The sequence below is a fragment of the Lolium perenne genome, chromosome 5 (genome assembly GCF_019359855.2).
Source record: "Lolium perenne isolate Kyuss_39 chromosome 5, Kyuss_2.0, whole genome shotgun sequence".
Lineage (NCBI taxonomy): Eukaryota > Viridiplantae > Streptophyta > Magnoliopsida > Poales > Poaceae > Lolium > Lolium perenne.
Window position 1 is genome coordinate 257,282,343 of NC_067248.2, and position 18,715 is coordinate 257,301,057.

The 18,715-nt window shown below is 43.4% G+C and overlaps 1 long non-coding RNA gene across 1 annotated transcript; it reads left to right on the forward strand.

The window, feature by feature from the left end:
• The first annotated feature begins 14,800 nt into the window (after positions 1-14,800).
• LOC127298382 (uncharacterized) lies at positions 14,801-17,022 on the forward strand. The gene is made up of 5 exons (XR_007849724.1): positions 14,801-15,101; positions 15,191-15,287; positions 15,375-15,529; positions 16,414-16,487; positions 16,647-17,022. It is a non-coding gene; the product is annotated as an uncharacterized lncRNA (long non-coding RNA).
• The last annotated feature ends 1,693 nt before the right edge of the window (positions 17,023-18,715 follow it).

Sequence of the window (18,715 nt, forward strand, 5' to 3'; positions counted from 1 at the left end):
CGGCGGCTACTGGCGGTGGTCGCCGCGGCCGTCGTCGCCGTGGCGGTGGTGGCAACAACGGTGGCAATGGTGGCGCCAACGCCACCGCCCCCGCGCCTCGCCCACCTCAGCACACCGCCCCTCCGCCATGGACCGCCGGCCACAATCCGTGGACCGGGGTCGTTCATGCCTACTCCATGCCCGTGCCGCGCGCCCCCTACCCGGGCATCATGGGGCCGCGTCCGGCCACCCACCAGGCTTTCTACGCGGCGCCCCAGCCCGCCCCGGCCTACACCCCCCCCCCCCCCCAGGTCGGCCTCGTGGGACCCCGCGCTCCTGACCGCCCTCCAGAGCGTCACGTCTGCTAGGGCGTATGGTGGCGGTGGCGACTGGTTCATGGACACCGGCGCCTCCGCGCATATGGCTGCGCACCCCAGTAACCTCTCGTTTTCTATATCCGCTTTCACTTCCTCTCGCATCATCGTTGGCAACGGTCATGCTCTTTCCATTACTCACACCGGTTCCATCTCTGTCCTTCCACTTCCACTCCTCTCTCTGTAAATAACGTTCTTGCAATACTCTTCTACAGACATGCATGCCGTTCGGCCCAGCACAGCTTTCCGGTTCCAGGCGGCGTGCGGTCAACGTCGATCGGTGCTGCGGGCTGCCGCAGATTCAGTTCAGCTCAAATCTTGTATTTCCGACCTAACCGAACCAACCGATGGAACATTCCCTACCTCACGTGACCACCAATCATTCGTGCCGACCGAGCAGAATAATAAAGCCGCCAACGTCCATTCCTTTTCCATGAAAAAAGAAAGAATTGAAAAAAAAGTAACGAACGAAAACTAAGGCTGCACCTGAAGAAAGTTGGAGCCCGGCTATGGATCCTGCCGCTGTCATCGTCACTTTCACCGCTAGCTAGCTGGAACGGTTAAATTTGACCGTGTGACTGACTGGACGAAAGTGCAGAGTAATTCTCTCTTTCAAAAGACATGACTTTTTGTCTAGTCCAAACTCCAAACACGAGCTTGGATTATTATTCAGTTGGTGAGATCGAGAAAAATGTTTGACGAATCACCAAGATATACTACTCCCACACCTAATATGTGACACAGGGAGTACATAAGACCCCGACTGGCGGCGGGGATGTGGTAGAGCTGCTACTGTAGTAATTGCCTTCTATCTACAATACGGAGTAATATAATGGGAGTGGTACGTTGAAACATGGAAGCATATATGCGCCATCTATTTTAAAATGCATCTTACACACATTTTGAATTTTAAAAAATTAAAACGAAAAATTCGTACAAGCATTTTCACGTGCTACACGCTCGTAAAGTTGTTTCATAAAAAATAACTTATCACGTGCGTGTGTAAAAAAGACAAATCTCAGTGCTAAAAATAATGTTTTTTACAAGATAAGTTTTTTTTACATAAACCAGAAAATATTGATTTTTCGTGAAATTGACGAACACACATATATTATGGAGATGTACATGTAGAATTTTTTTAAATTTTTTCGGCACTTTAAAATATGATTTTTTGGTTGAGGGAGCATACGCATCTTGGAGCCGAATTGAATTTCCGGTAATATATATTCTCAGACTTTGAAATTTCTCTTCCTTTCTTCAGTCGAATCATACGGAACCTTCTACAAGCACACGATAGGCCGACTACAAGCCCTGTTGTATTGTGATCCAAATTCATATACTAAAGGGAGGCTAACTTCTGACGAGCGGAGCGAGGCCCGTCGCCGGAGGCTTGGGCCGAAGGCGCCGGGTGCGAAGAAGAAGCCGGAAGGATGGACCGACGATCAATGCTAGAAAGATTGTCTACGCCGGAAGCTATCGACGGCGGAGCGGAAAGGACGGAGGGCGGTGGAGCAGGAGAAGAAGGCTCTGGGGGCGCGCCAGCACCAGCACATACTGGCCGGGTGTATCGCCGCCGCCAACGCGAGCCCATGGAGTACGTCGGTGCCGACGTACGTTCCGGGAGGGATCTCTCCGTCGTCATCCGCCTTCTACAACGACGGCCCCTCTGCCACTCCTGGGTGCGTGACGCCTAACTTGTCTCCCCACTACCAGGATGCGCTGCCGCATGGCGGCTTCAACCCCAACAACCTCTATTCCCCGGTGACGTGGGCATTACCCTTCGGGTAACCGACATTGCCCTATCCTGTACGGCCCAACTGGAGGCCCATGAAGATACCCGATGGCAAGGTGGGCCACTAGGGCGGTGCTGGAAGAAGATTCCTTAGAGAACAAGACGAAGAGGAGCCGAACAAGGAAAGTTTAGAGCTAGGTCTTTTGTAAGCCTAGTCGTACCCGGACAGATCTCTTGAGACCTGGCCTCCTATATAAAGGCCAGCTGAGGGGCTGCCGAGGGACACAATCAATCTTAGCAACTTTAGCCACCATAAGTCTAGAGCTAGGTCGCTGTAGCACTTAGCCTCTCGACGAGATCACAGCCGAAACCTTCGGCACCCCATTGTAACCCGATATTTTCATAATCAAGATCAGACAGGCAGGACGTAAGGGTTTTACCTCATCGAGGGCCCCGAACCTGGGTAAATCGCTCTCCCCGCTTGTTTGTTAACCGATGTCTCGTGTCAGCCTACAGGATTCCATCAACCCTAAGCCCCAATCGGAGGGCATTGCCGAAGAGTACCCTCGACAACTGGCGCCGTCTGTGGGGACCTTGTTGGCACAAGATCCGTCATCGGCAGATCCAGTCATGTTGTCGGCAGCTTCGTCGACGCCATCATCGTCATCATCACCAATCTTAGGAAGCCCGATTCGATTCGGCTCCTACGAGTTCACCCCGCACAGTGACTCTTCTCGATCGACTTTTTCAGATCTGCAAGGAAACATGGAGATGGCGTTCGGCAGCGTCCACTACAACGTCAACGCGGAAGGAGTCCTTCGGTTGCTAGAACCATACGCCCCCAGATCAGCAAGGAAATCACCACCATCGGCTGCAGGGCCAAGCATGTCGTCATCAGTTGACCTTTCGGCTGGCCTGACGGACTCGACGAACTCATCCTCACCATCGACTCCTCGGTCGACGTCTTCGATGTCGATTGGATCTGATAACCCCGTACCTTCAGAGATGACCTCGTACTACTGCTTGAACTACAACACCAGGCACGGGCTGGGATCGAGCGACACACCGTTCATCTGCAGCGCTCAGTATTCAGTGGGAGAGGACAGTGTCGACAGCGTTGTCAAGGAAGTCACTTGGAGAACGGTGCGCCACCAAGTTTATGCTGCCAACAACACAGGAAACGCAAGGAACGGGGGAGGTGGAGATCACACCCCCCGCTCCAGCAGGCGACGTAGCTTCGAAAACAGTGCTAGCAACAATAATAGCGATTACACCATCGCGGAAGAAGAATGGGTAGCCGCCAGGGCAGCCGTACTTAACAACGCGTCGCTTCCCGCCGGAACTTCGGTTGGAACCCTCAACGCCTATCGCTCAATATTGGAGAAGAATCGTGAACGGCTATCGAATGAGCAAGCCACCCTCGAGAGACGTCTACTTGCAGCAGAACAATCCAGCGAACGACGAAGGGGATCACGAGGAAGCGCTTCCCGAAGCAGCCAGGGCGCGGGGAAGCACCGGTCAAGGTTATCCAGGCTCTCAGAAGATGACGCTAGGGAAATAATATCAAATTTGTCCAAGTCTTTCATGACTACGGACACTGCAGGAATGTTAAGACCAAAAACCGTCGAGGGAGCAACTGCTAACCTCGCGGCATACCTTATCAACCAACGACCCGAAGGTTCTATGGCTCAAGCTCATCGGGGCGCCCTGGAAAGCCTCGCAATCCTGGGGGACAACCTGGTTCCACGAAAGGAAAAGACCACGCTCCAGGCCAGCAGCTCAAAGGATCGCTCAAGGGATGCCCGAGACGAGATTACCCAGAGCAGAATCGACAGAGCCAGGCGACGGCGAGCCGCGAGGGGGGACAATGACACCGATGCCTCGGAAGAAAGCCAGGAATACGACAGCGAGTTAAGGGGGGCTGACTGCTTGAGCTACAGGATCAGTGAAACAATGCCACCCAAGAAGTTCAAACCGACCCCTACTGACGCCGCTAAGTATGACGGGCAGCAGGAGCTGAGGTCATGGATAGACGATTACTTGCAAAATGTGATCCTACACAAAGGACATCAGATAGCAGCGATGCAGTGTTTGCAGCTTTACCTGAAAGATTCGGCACGGGCTTGGCTGAGAGGCCTGCCGAAGAGATCCGTCAAATCATGGGACGACCTGGTGGACGCTTTTGTCGCTAACTTCCAAGCGACGTACAAGAGGCCTGTTGGGATCGAGGAGTTACGGCACTGCCAGCAGAAGCAGAAGGAGTCGATGCGCGCATACATCGGAAGATTCACCAAACTCCTGAACGCTGCCGAGGATGTTTCTGTTGACAGAGCAATCGATGCCTTCAACGACGGCATCCGACGTGAAACTTACATAGAGGAACTTGGGCGCAAGAAGCCAAAAACCATAACCAAGTTAATGGAAATCGCCAACAGTTGGGCTGATGGCGAAGACAACGTACGGAGACCACGACAACACAGCGACGACGAAGATGACGATCAGCCGAAGAACGATTCGGGTGGTCGCAGGGATCGCCGCAAGAAAAGGAAAGACCGCAGTTACTGTAGGGATACGTAGCATAGAAAACAAAAAATTTCCTACCGCGAGAACGCAATCCAAGCCAAGATGCAATCTAGAAGATGGGAGCAACGAGGGGATGAACGAGACTAACCCTTGAAGATTTCCAAAGCCTACGAGAGGAGGCTCTCGTTGCTGCGGTAGACGATCACTTGCCGCTTTCAAAAGCGCGTAGAAGATCTTGACGGTGCCACAATCGGGCAGCACCTCCGTACTCGGTCACACGTACGGTGTTGATGAAGACGTCCTTCTCCCCGTTCCAGCGGGCAGCGGAAGTAGTAGATCCTCCTCGGAATCCCGGTAGCACGACGGCGTGGTGGCGGTGGTGGTGGAGAACTCCGGCAGGGCTTCGCCTATGCGCTGCGGGAGTATTATGTGGAGGAGGAGAGGCTAGGGTTTGGGGAGAGGGGTGGCTAGGGCGCCGGCCATGGGCAGCCCTAGGTGGTGCGGCCAAGAGTGGCTGCCCCCTCCCTTTTCTCCTCATTATATAGGTGGAAATCCCCAAGAATTGTAGTCCAAGTCTTCGAATAAGACCCCAACAACAAAACCTCCCATAGGTGGGAAACCTACTCAAGGAGGGAGTCCTACCCAAGGTGGGACTCCCACCTTTCCTTTGGGTGGGGTGGCCGGCCACCTATGGTGGAGTCCACCTGGGACTCCACCCTTTAGGGTTTGGCTGGCCATGCAAGGTGGAGTCCCTCCGAGACTCCACTTTCCATGGTGATTTCTTCCGGACTTTTCTAGAACTTTCTAGAACCTGCCATAAATGCACCGGATCATTTCCAAACTTGGAATATGACTTCCTATATATGAATCTTATTCTCCGGCCATTCCGGACCTCCTCGTGATGTCCTGGATCCCATCCGAGACTCCGAACAAAACTTCGAACTCCATTCCTTATTCCATATCTACTTAAACGACATCAAACCTTAAGTGTGTCACCCTACGGTTCGCGAACTATGTAGACATGGTTGAGACCTCTCTCCGACCAATAACCAATAGCGGGATCTGGAGATCCATAATGGCTCCCACATATTCAACGATGACTTAGTGATCGAATGAACCATTCACATACGATACCAATTCCCTTTGTCACACGATATTTTACTTGTCCGAGGTTTGATCATCGGTATCTCTATACCTTTGTTCAACCTCGTCTCCTGACAAGTACTCTTTACTCGTACCGTGGTATGTGGTCTCTTATGAACCATTCATATGCTTGCAAGCTATTTAGACGACATTCCACCGAGAGGGCCCAGAGTATATCTATCCGTCATCGGGATGGACAAATCCCACTGTTGATCCATATGCCTCAACTCATACTTTCCGGATACTTAATCCCACCTTTATAACCACCCATTGACGAAGTGGCATTTGATGTAATCAAAGTACCTTTCCGGTATAAGTGATTTACATGATCTCATGGTCGAAAGGACTAGGTAACTATGTATCGAAAAACTTATAGCAAATAACTTAATGACGTGATCTTATGCTACGCTTAATTGGGTGTGTCCATTACATCATTCACATAATGACATAACCTTGTTATTAATAACATCCAATGTTCATGATCATGAAACTATGATCATCTATTAATCAACAAGCTAGTTATACAAGAGGCTTACTAGGGACTCCTTGTTGTTCACATACCACACATGTATCAATATTTCGGTTAATACAATTATAGCATGGTATGTAAACATTATCATAAACACAAAGATATATTATAATAACCATTTTATTATTGCCTCTTGGGCATATCTCCAATAGTCTCCCACTTGCACTAGAGTCAATAATCTAGTTTACATATGTAAAGATATAACACCTTGTCCTTCCGGAGCTGTATCATGTTTTGCTCACGGGGGAAGTTTTAGTCAACGGATCTGACATGCTCAGAAATGTATGTATTTTGCAATTCATTTGCGTCTCAACGCATCACTCATTTTCTAAATGAGTCGGCATTAAATATGTCACTAATATTGTCATACAAAATATAGCTTCAAAGTTGTGACACTATAGGAACTACACTAAGTTCTGAAAGAACCTCTTGACTTAACATCCTCAGTCATTGTCAAAACAATGACATATTCTGCCTTCGTTTGTAGAATCTGTCACAACATTTAGAACTCATCTAAATCTAGCATAGACAACTTCTAGCTCATTGTGCTACCTTTTAAACAACACTTAGCCTAATTTGAGATTGAAATTTTATTTTTATATGTGACCAAACTAATATTGGTGCAACACCTTACAGCGATTTGTTTGTCATTACTCATACAAAACTATATATATCCTTGGTTCTTCTAAAGCACTCAGGGATATTCTTACTGTTTATCCAATGATCATCACATGAATCATTCTGGTATATGCTCCTAACCATTTAGAGCATAGGACATTTGATATTGTACATATTATTCGTGATCTAAAATCACTCATGTGTTTTTACTCATTGAGTGTCAGATACACTCAAGTCTTGTAAAACGTTCACATGAAAAGAACACCTTCTTTATATTGAACTACTTCAATATTCATTCTATGTACTTTTTAACTTAAACTTTTATGCGTTTCAATCCATCTTCATAGATCTTGACACTAAATATGTTTCAGTTCATATCCTTTCATTGAAGTTTAATTCTCAATGAAACCTTTTTAATCAATTATATAATTACATTATTTATAATCAACGATATGCCATCTACATAAAGTATTACAAATATGTCTCAGCGCTCCCACTTAATTTCTTGCAAATGCAAGCCTCTTCATCGTCTCTGATGAAATCATAACTCTTTGATCATTTCATCCGGTGAAGATTCCAACTCCGCGATACTTACTTCATTCAATTGAAGTTTGTATTCCTATCTAGTATTCCATGGACTAGCAAAACTCTTGGTTGTATCTTGTATACACCTTTAATACATACTTCTGTTAAGTAATGTATGTTGCCATCCTACTATCATATCTCATAAAAGAAATATGTAGCGATTACTAGAATAATCCACATAGACTATAAGCATCGCTACGGAAGATCTAATCTTATCGTAGTCAATTCTTTGAACTTTGTCGTAAACTACTTTTCGACAAGTCGAGCTTCTTCAATGATATTCCATCCAAGTCCATCAATTTTATAGATCTATTTACTTTCAAAAAGTATTCATCTATCTTGGATTTCATGGCGTACAACCATTTTAACGGAGTCAGGGCCCATCATAACTTTTTTGTTTGTAGTTGGTTTATCATTGTTCAAAATCAATCCTTTGTTCACAAATCATTTATTTGATCACAAAGTAAATCATACCTACAAGGTTCAATATGTACATCGATCTCCATGACTAAAACACTTTGTAGTCATGAGAGCTATGATCATTGTGGCAGCTTCCGGAACCAATTCGATGCTGCGCTACTCTGATCATTATGCTCAGGTTCATAAACCTTATCAAGTTCTATTTGTCCTCCCACTCAAATATTTCGCTAGAAAACAATTTCTTGGAAATAAGTAAGTAACATTAACAAACACTTTTGTCTTTTACTTCATAGTGGAAAGAATTCCCAATTAATTCTTTGGGATAACCAACAAAGACATTCATCCGATTTTGGTTGTAAACTTATTTATCTTATGCTATGCATACCAAAATTTAAGAAAGGACTATTAGGGTTCATACCCATGCCATAACTCGTATGGTGTCATTTCAACGGATCATGATGATGCTCTATTCAATGTAAAAGCGGTAGTCTCTAAAGCATAATCCACAAATATATAATGGCTTCATTTTATTTTATCTCATCATTAATCCAACAAGGTTTGGATACGTCTCTCGGATATTTCATCATCACTATGATACTCCAAGAAACGTGAGTTGTAGAACAACTTCATAACTCTCTTAGATGTTCGCTAAAACTCGTAATTCAAATATTTCCACTATGATCCTAATCATAGATATTTGACTTTTCTATTACGATGATTTCCACTTCATGCTGAAATTTATTTGAATCTATTCAAATGTTTCAAACTTCTTCCTTATCGAATATATCCACATATATATACTCAATTCATTGTTGGAAGTTTTCATGAAGTAGAAGAATCTCCCGCACACAACTATGCCCAGTGAACCACATATATCATCATGTATGTTTCCACTAAGTTAGTTGCCCGTTCAACTCTTGGCCTATGAACGGTATTTCAGTCATTCTCTTTAGAAAAGATTTGCAAGCGCCAAACGATTCAAAAATCGAATGACTCCAAAATTCCATTTTGCATGGAGTTCCTTCATGCGTTCCTTTCTAACATGACCTAAATGGCGGTTCCACAAATAAGTGGAATTCAAATCATTTGCCTTATGGCATTTTAGCGTCAGTGTTATGTATGTGTGTTTCACCATTAAGATTTATAATAACTTATCCATCGTACATGGAGTAATGTCATAATTTGAACAACTCATTGTTTTTATTTGACCAGAGCAAAATAACAATTATTAAGTTCTTTATTAGAAATTCTAAGGGCTGGATAGAATGCCAACGACGAACATAATAACACTTTATTTTTTGTTCCAGACGTGCATTCCTATCATATTCCTTGTCAGTCACTTAGGCCATTGTATTCTTGTATTGCGTTGTTTTGTATGACACTTCATACCAACCAATATGGTACAAATACCCAAGAATTTCATTGTGTGACCAAACGAGGAATACATCCATAACATGTATATCATTTATATACACCTGAGCTAGACTTTCTAGTCTTTTCTTTCTTTCTGCCAAAATATCTTTTGTTGTTTCTCTTTTAGCTTTCCTCATTCTCAGAAAACACTTCACCTTCAATAACTTCTAGGTTTGTTGGTTAAATACCAATAACCTTGAGGTTCTTACTTTGAAGTTGATCATGACAAGTGTTCAGAATTTCACTATTAGTAACCTTGTAATATGATGAACAATTTCACTCATAATTTTATCCATTGTTTCATGATGACTTACCGAGACCATGTCTGTACATGCTAGGCTCGTTTAAAGTTTAACCTCAGTATTCGCATGTGCAAATCTGACTTGCACCCGTTGCATGCACTCGTAGAATCTATAACACCCGATCATCACGAGATGCTTCGAAACAACGAGTCTTAGCAACGGTGCATACTAAGGACGATCATTTCATAGATATGCGAATTTCTTTAGTGTCCAACTTAGTTGGAGGATTGGGACGCCGGGCGTCTTCAACCTTCGTACATTCCCATAAAACTTATGAGTTTATGTAGTCTCACTAGATTATATTCTATCATCTTGCAATAAGGTCTCTTAGATATCACATATATCTCATACCTTGCTTATTTCTGAAAACTAAATTTTCAGCTCCATAATTTTTCAAACAGATTTGAACTTCAAGTTTCATGGAGACAAGATAACTTTAGGTACTAATTGAAATCATAGCTCTTTGAATCAACAATGTGGGGTTTACTAAAAGTTTGCAATAGGACTTAATCATTTCTTGATTCTTTAACAACACGGTACCAGTCCGTAAAGTTTATTTTCAGATTTTAACAGTATTTCTATCTCAATAACAAGACTAGCGCATGGTAGAAAAACGGATGCCAATACTACAAAATTAATTCAAAATACTACTCAGACTATGTTTATGATAATTAGTTCATGTTTTAATCTAATTACTAATGAACTCCCACTTAATACAACATCCCTCATAGTTGTTAAGTGCTACACGATCCACATCCACTACACCAAAACCGATCATCACGTGAGATAATGTAGCTTCAATGGTGAACATCAACATGTTGATCATATCATCCATATGACTCATGTTCAACCTTTCGGTTTCCGTTGTCCCGAGGCCATGTCTGTACATGCTAGGCTCGTCAAGCAAACCCAAGTATTCTGCGTGTGCAAACATGGCTTACACCCGTTGTTTATGAACGTAGAATCTATCACATCCGATCATCACAAGATGCTTCGAAACGACGAACTATTGGAACGGTGCATACAAGGGAAGAACACTTTATTATCTTGATATTAATGTGAGGGATCATCTTATAATGCTACCGTCGCGTTCTAAGCAAAATAATATGCATAAAGGATTAACATCACATGCAATTCATATGTGATATGATATGGCCCTTTAGTCTTTGCGCCTTCGATCTTCATCTCCAAAGCACGGACATGATCTCCATCATCAACGGACATGATCTCCATCATCGTCGGCGTAGCGTCAAGGTCCATGGCGCCGTCTTCATGGTTGTTCACCTCATGTAGCAACTATTACAACTACTTTGAAATACTACTCAACATGAAATTTAAAGACAACCATAAGGCTCCTGCCGGTTGCCACAATACAATAATGATCATCTCATACATATTCATCATCACATTATGGCCATATCACATCACCAAACCCTGCAAAAACAAGTTAGACGTCTCTAATTTGGTTTGCATATTTTACGTGGTTTAGGGTTTTCGAGTGAGATCTAATCTACCTACGAACATGAACCACAACGGTGATACTAGTGTTGTCAATAGAAAGAGTAAATTGAATTTTCACTATGGTGGGAGAGACAGACACCCGCAAAGCCACTTATGCAATACAAGTTGCATGTCAAACGTGGAGCAAGTCTCATGAACGCGGTCATGTAAAGTTAGCCCGAGCCGCTTCATCCCACCATGCCACAAAGATGCAAAGTACTCGAACTAAAGAAAACAAAGCATCAACGCCCACAAACAATTGTGTTCTACTCGTGCAACCATCTATGCATAGACACGGCTCTGATACCACTGTAGGGATACGTAGCATAGAAAACAAAAATTTTCCTACCGCGAGAACGCAATCCAAGCCAAGATGCAATCTAGAAGATGGGAGCAACGAGGGGATGAATGAGACTAACCATTGAAGATTTCCAAAGCCTACGAGAGGAGGCTCTCGTTGCTGCGGTAGACGATCACTTGCCGCTTTCAAAAGCGCGTAGAAGATCTTGACGGTGCCACAATCGGGCAGCACCTCCGTACTCGGTCACACGTACGGTGTTGATGATGACGTCCTTCTCCCCGTTCCAGCGGGCAGCGGAAGTAGTAGATCCTCCTCGGAATCCCGGTAGCACGACGGCGTGGTGGCGGTGGTGGTGGAGAACTCCGGCAGGGCTTCTCCTATGCGCTACGGGAGTATTATGTGGAGGAGGAGAGGCTAGGGTTTGGGGAGAGGGGGTGGCTAGGGCGCCGGCCATGGGCAGCCCTAGGTGGTGCGGCCAAGAGTGGCTGCCCCCTCCCTCTTCTCCTCATTATATAGGTGGAAATCCCCAAGAGTTGTAGTCCAAGTCTTCGAATAAGACCCCAACAACAAAACCTCCCATAGGTGGGAAACCTACTCAAGGAGGGAGTCCTACCCAAGGTGGGACTCCCACCTTTCCTTTGGGTGGGGTGGCCGGCCACCTATGGTGGAGTCCACCTGGGACTCCACCCTTTAGGGTTTGGCTGGCCATGCAAGGTGGAGTCCCTCCGGGAGTCCACTTTCCATGGTGATTTCTTCCGGACTTTTCTAGAACTTTCTAGAACCTGCCATAAATGCACCGGATCATTTCCAAACTTGGAATATGACTTCCTATATATGAATCTTATTCTCCGGACCATTCCGGACCTCCTCGTGATGTCCTGGATCCCATCCGAGACTCCGAACAAAACTTCGAACTCCATTCCTTATTCCATATATACTTAAACGACATCAAACCTTAAGTGTGTCACCCTACGGTTCTCGAACTATGTAGACATGGTTGAGACCTCTCTCCGACCAATAACCAATAGCGGGATCTGGAGATCCATAATGTCTCCCACATATTCAACGATGACTTAGTGATCGAATGAACCATTCACATACGATACCAATTCCCTTTGTCACACGATATTTTACTTGTCCGAGGTTTGATCATCGGTATCTCTATACCTTTGTTCAACCTCATCTCCTGACAAGTACTCTTTACTCGTACCGTGGTATGTGGTCTCTTATGAACCATTCATATGCTTGCAAGCTATTTAGACGACATTCCACCGAGAGGGCCCAGAGTATATCTATCCGTCATCGGGATGGACAAATCCCACTGTTGATCCATATGCCTCAACTCATACTTTCCAGATACTTAATCCCACCTTTATAACCACCCATTTACGCAGTGGCGTTTGATGTAATCAATGTACCTTTTCGGTATAAGTGATTTACATGATCTCATGGTCGAAAGGACTAGGTAACTATGTATCGAAAAACTTATAGCAAATAACTTAATGACGTGATCTTATGCTACGCTTAATTGGGTGTGTAACGCCCCACTTTTTGCAACCTTGTTTATTTGTTCATGTTGCAAAAATTAGGGGGAACAAAAACTTTTTCTTTAGACTAATTAAGATGAATTGCCTTGATCTGTTTGTTATGATGAATTGCCTTGATCTGTTGGTAGATGAATTGTCTTGATTTGCTTGTTGAGTTTTGTCTTGAGCTACCTCTTAGAACAACACCCCTAGTGGTTAAACAAGCAACTCACCAAATAAAACACATGTGTGGCTTAGGAGGAATTGTTTTCCTTCTTACTACATCAACCCTCTCTCATGATGACAACATGAGTGTGCCATCTTGATTTTTTTCTCTTTGTGGTACAAGATAGCTCAATCATCCTTAATTCAAATCTTGAGATCGTCTACCCCTAGCTACATCCCTCTCTTATACCCACTCATCCTTGTTGGTTTTGAAGCCATGTCGACCATTTGTGTTGACAGGCTTAAAATGTCCAGACTTTGGCAATTGATCTCTAAGCACCCACAACTGTTATTGTTGACTTCAATGCATGGATCTCATCTATGCAACATTCTCTTCAACCTCCACGTCTTGCATGTCTCAGTCTACCCTTGCAATTCTCTTAATTCACTTGACCTTGCACTCTACCCTTTGTTTCAACTCTGGATCACCTCCTTCTCTGTTACCTCTTGTTTTTAATCCAAGTTTAAATCTTCACAAAACCAAGAGTAGAATTGGTGGCTACATTATGTAGTAATCATCTACCCTTGAGAACACTCTTCCCTAAATTAGTTTTCTCTCTCAAAAACCCTATTGTTTTTTTCCTTCCCTAGTTTGGATCACAAAACTACCTCTAGTTTTATTAAATTTTTTCAAGATATTTCTTCAAAGAAAACAAGGAGCTGAAATGGGTTTTGTTTCTCATCCCATTTCTACCAAGTACTGATTTCTAAAACATTATTTTCTATCTTGCCTTCTTTTTAACAAAAGGCTTGTTTATGGTACCTATACCATTCCTTGTTTTCCTCTTGATTATTTTTACCTTTGAGAAAAACTCTACCTTACTTGAGAAAGTAAGTAGAATATTTTGAACCCCTATGTTCCAACTAGTTTTATCTCAACACTTTCAAACTTCATTCCACTTGAGTTCATTCCCAATTGTCCCTAGACAATTGAGGTGTTTCAAATACTTTTCAAACAAGATCTATTTCAAATGACAACTCTTGCACATCTTATGCACATCTCTGATCCACCACATTGTATCCCCTCCATCCTCCAATTCTGGATCAAATGGATGATCATTTGATACTTTCAACTCACTCCCTATTAACCTCTCATTTGTAGAGAAATTTATATTCTTTTCCATCATTACCTTGACCTCATGAATTCATGATTTAAGTCCCCATATTCTTCATTGTGGGTATATGGTTATTTCACTCACCATCTCTCTTAATCTTGCTCTACCATTGTCTCAACCACCATCACCACCATCATCTCTTGGCCAAATTGATAATTTGATCAAAGTACTTTATTCTCCAACATTGCCACCAATGTTTATTATCACCTCTCTCCCAAATTTTAATACATCATCAAACCATTTTTAGCTAACCCCTCAAATACTCAACCTTGGTCGACATTCATGAAGTGGCATTGCACTTTGTTTGTTCACTTGTGGTTGTCAAGAAAGAGCCGACCATGGCAAGAAAATTTGGCCAGCCCTCCCTCCTCATTTCCTTCTCTTGCAAGCCTTGCCTCCCAACTACCCCAATCACTAAATGGGCAGCCACCCACCTTGGCCAATCAAATAAGGAGGCAGCCACCCCTCTCCCTCTATAAATTGGCCCTTGGCCGGCCACTCCCTCCTCCTTTGGTCATTTTTCTCACACTCCACTCCCTCGCACTCTCCTCTACCTCTCCTCCACGAAAATGCTGCTGCCCCTTGCTCCCATGGCCGGCCATGGCCATGGAAGGCACTCCAAGATGAAGCTCCCTCCTCCCTCAAGCTTCCCCTCACCATGAGAGCCTCCCTCTCCCTCTCTTCTCCCCTAACCTTTGATGAATCCAGCTCCCTTTCTCCTTTCCCCTCTCACAAGATTGGATCTTGATGCAGGTGCATGTTGGTCCAAGCATGGAGAAGGTTGAGCTATTCTCAGATCTGAAGTTCTTGAGCAAAGTTCGTCCAAAACCTTGCAGTAATTTCTGTAATCTTGCTGTTTCAGATTCTGGTATGAACTTGTAAAATCCACCAAAACTCGTGTGCAGATCCAAATCGAGTGATTCAAAGTTCCGCAGATAGATACGGAAAAGATCTACAACTTGGCGTTGGTCTCATCCTCAAATTCCTTACGGATTGTCCGTGGTAAATAAAGTTCTGTAAACATGCAGATTCACTGTTTGTTAGATTTGTTCCGTTTTACAAAACCTTTTTGAACAAACTCAACTGTAGGTGAAAGCCCTCTTCAATACCTCCATTTTGGCGGTGGTTTCACTTCGATTGACCTCCTGAAACTGAAATGGTTCACAGATCAAGATCTGGTCAGATCTGACTTTGTCGAATTAAAGCAGGAGCTTGGAAACGAATTTTTGAATGAAACCAGTTGGGTAAGAACCAGATTCTCAATACCTTTCAGATGCAGCTGACCTCATATTTTTATGATTTATTTACGATTTGTGGTGAATTGAACTTGTTCTGTGTGTCCTGCAGACATGACTGTTAGCTTTTAAATCACCAAAAATCCATTTTTGAACCTAATTGAGTGATTCCAATTCGGTAGGACTACTGGATGTTTTATTAATCATCTCAAACAAGTTTCAAGCATTTATCTGTTTTATAAATCCAGAGGTAAAGCAAATGGTATAGACATGCAGTAATCTTGTCAATCCATTTGTGAGAGTTTCAGAAACATTTTGAACCCCAATCCAATTGTGTATGCTTCTATGTTTTAATATCTTTCAAATGCCAGTGGTCTCATATTTTTAGGATTTTTCTACGATTTATGGCTTACAGATCTTGTTTTCTGTACAGTCAGATTCAAAGAAATTCCTAAAATTGTAGGTTTTATATTTTTGGGTGATTCCAATTGTGTTAGTCTAGTATTACTACTGGCCATCTAGGAAAAATATTGTTAGTCTCTGTTCATGCATATTAAGTACTATTAGTACTGTGTATGTGTGACATGGATTGTTGAACCAAAACTTTTTGGTTTGTTTAAAAACTTTAACCACCTCTTTGTATTAAAATTGGTCAATCAATGTTTTATTCAAGCAAAACAAAACCTCTGCAACTTAACCATAGTTCTATTGTTTGGCTTAAGTTTTCAAATGGTGTGGCATATCATTTACTTCCTATTCTTGTGTAGTGTTTTGTAAGCCTTATAAAATGGAGATGATGACTTCCCGCTTTTCCAAAAATGTTTCGAATTATATATTAAATGTTTGGGATGACAAACTAATGCACTTGTCCTCTTTATGATGTTGTCTACCAGGGGATACTTAGTTGTGCCATGGTGATACCGAGAGAGGCAACTGCTAAGTCGTGGCACTCTCATACCTTTACTAGGTAAATAAAATGGGTTCTCTTTTAGTTGCTTTGTAGTATCTCCAAGTCTTTGTATGTTAGCCTTAGTAAAGTGGTTAGCTATTGATTGTTGTTTGATTGAATGTTGTTTTGTTGGTACAATATGATTGATTGTGTTCCTTTTATATTTTCTGGCGATAGATGCGAACGATTCCGGAGAAGAAGAAGAAGTGGAATTGGACAAGGATTTTATTTATATTGTTGGAATTCTTATTTGATGAAGTTGAAGAAGTCCAGGGACAAATAAGCCAAGGCAAGCCATCTTTTGATCTCTGATTGGTGTCTAGTTGGATGTCATTTGTTGATGTCCAAAGCACCTTGAATTCTATGTGTGTTGTTCTCTCTATTTATGTCATCTATGTGTGTGAGTGCAAGTGGGGTACTCCCTAGTGGTGATACTCCACTATTGTCGTTGTGATTATGGGATGCATGGTATTATGGCCGTGCTTTTCCACTTGGTTATCTTGTATGGTCAACTTGAGCATGTTTCATCTCAAGATAATGACTTACACCACACCCACCCCTTTTGTAGTATAGAGGTATCAATGTCATGATCTTAGTGTATTCTCAAATTGAGAGGAGTATGTCATGTACCCTATTGGAGAGTATGTTGGATAGTGATACTCCACTATCTAAGTTGTATAGTTACCACCACAAATCTGAGAGTATATTCCTCCTTGTGTTGTCATAATACATGCTTACCATAAGCAAGTATGATTCACTCCACTACCCCTCTATACCCCTCTATGGCGTGATGACTCTCATCTCGGCCGTACTGCAATAGTAGTTCAGCTCATGAAACTTTAGGTTGGGAACCCCTCAAGGCTTATCTTGTTGTAAATGTTTGTGAAAACCTTGGGTAAGTTAACTCTACCCAAGTGTATGGTTTATGAAGGAAAAAGGATCTTGTCAAAGATGTTGGAGAAAAGGAATGTGTGTGTGAGTTGGGTTTTGAGAAAAACGACACATGTTTCTTTGTATTCGCCCGGAACAATTACACAGCGCAACCACATTATCCAAAGTGGGTACGGGCTTAGTCCGACGTCTGTTGAAATTGGCATGAGCACCCTTCACAACTTTCTAGGGAGGGTCACGACGACCTCTGACGCCGGGTTGCGCTCTGGAGGAGGCAATACACTGTCTTAGCTGATAGCCGAACGATTACTAAGGGTCTTCTGTCATGGCGCCGGAGATACGCTCAAAAGGAGGTATGCTGCCGGGGTGCCGGGAAGGGGTAAGCCCGCAGGGAAGGACTTGTGCCAAAGGAGACAGGCGAAAGACTATGACTGATTATCCGAGCCTCGCATACTTTTGTATGTCGAACCGGGGATGATCCCGGCGGATTTGTCGGTTCTTGTGGTGAAAGTGCGCACACTCTGCAGAGTTAAAACTATTCGAATATCCGCGTCCGCGGTCATGGACGGTTGGGATGGCCGTTACCGAGCTGTGTCGAGTTTTGGTTTTGAAAATGATTTTTCCAAAGGAAATGCGTGTGTTGGAAGTACCGGAAGGGTACGGGAAAGAGGCTTTGTCGACCACATGGAGATGGTTGAGGGTTTGGAATACAAATTGGGTTACTCCCTTCCTAGTGTTTCATGAAGATGAATTCTTTAAGAAAGATAGAGATGTCATAGGACTTCCCTAGTATCCCCATCACCTGAGATGGCGGTATGCTAACTCTTCTTCAATAAAAATATAGATATGTCATAGCTATCTTTTGAAGTATCTTCTTCAATAAAGATATAGAGATGTCATAGTACCACTTTAGTGTCCGCATCACTTGAGATGCCGGCATGCTATATCCACAAGAGAAACTATTTCTCTTCCACATGCTATTTCCACTAGAGAAATTAGCTCTTCCCTCTTGTCATCTTAGACTAGCACTTGTTATCTTGCACTCTTGCAAAGTACCTTTCTTGATGGTTTGCGAGTACAATTCCAAATGTACTCACGGCTTTGTCCCTGGCTATTTACTTGGCCAGACTTGGAGGAACACGGCGGATGAAGAAGGAGTTGGCGACGTCTATGCGAGCTAGGAACGTCTTCCCAGTCAGTTGCCTGTAGGGTTATGGCAGATGACTTGGGTACTGCGCTGCTGAAGTGATGTTGCTACTCTGATGTTTAGTTAGGCCCTTCGAGGCTATTATGTAAGTAATGGTCATGTGACCATGTTGTAATTTTCTTATTCCGCTTTGTAATGGATGGTGTAA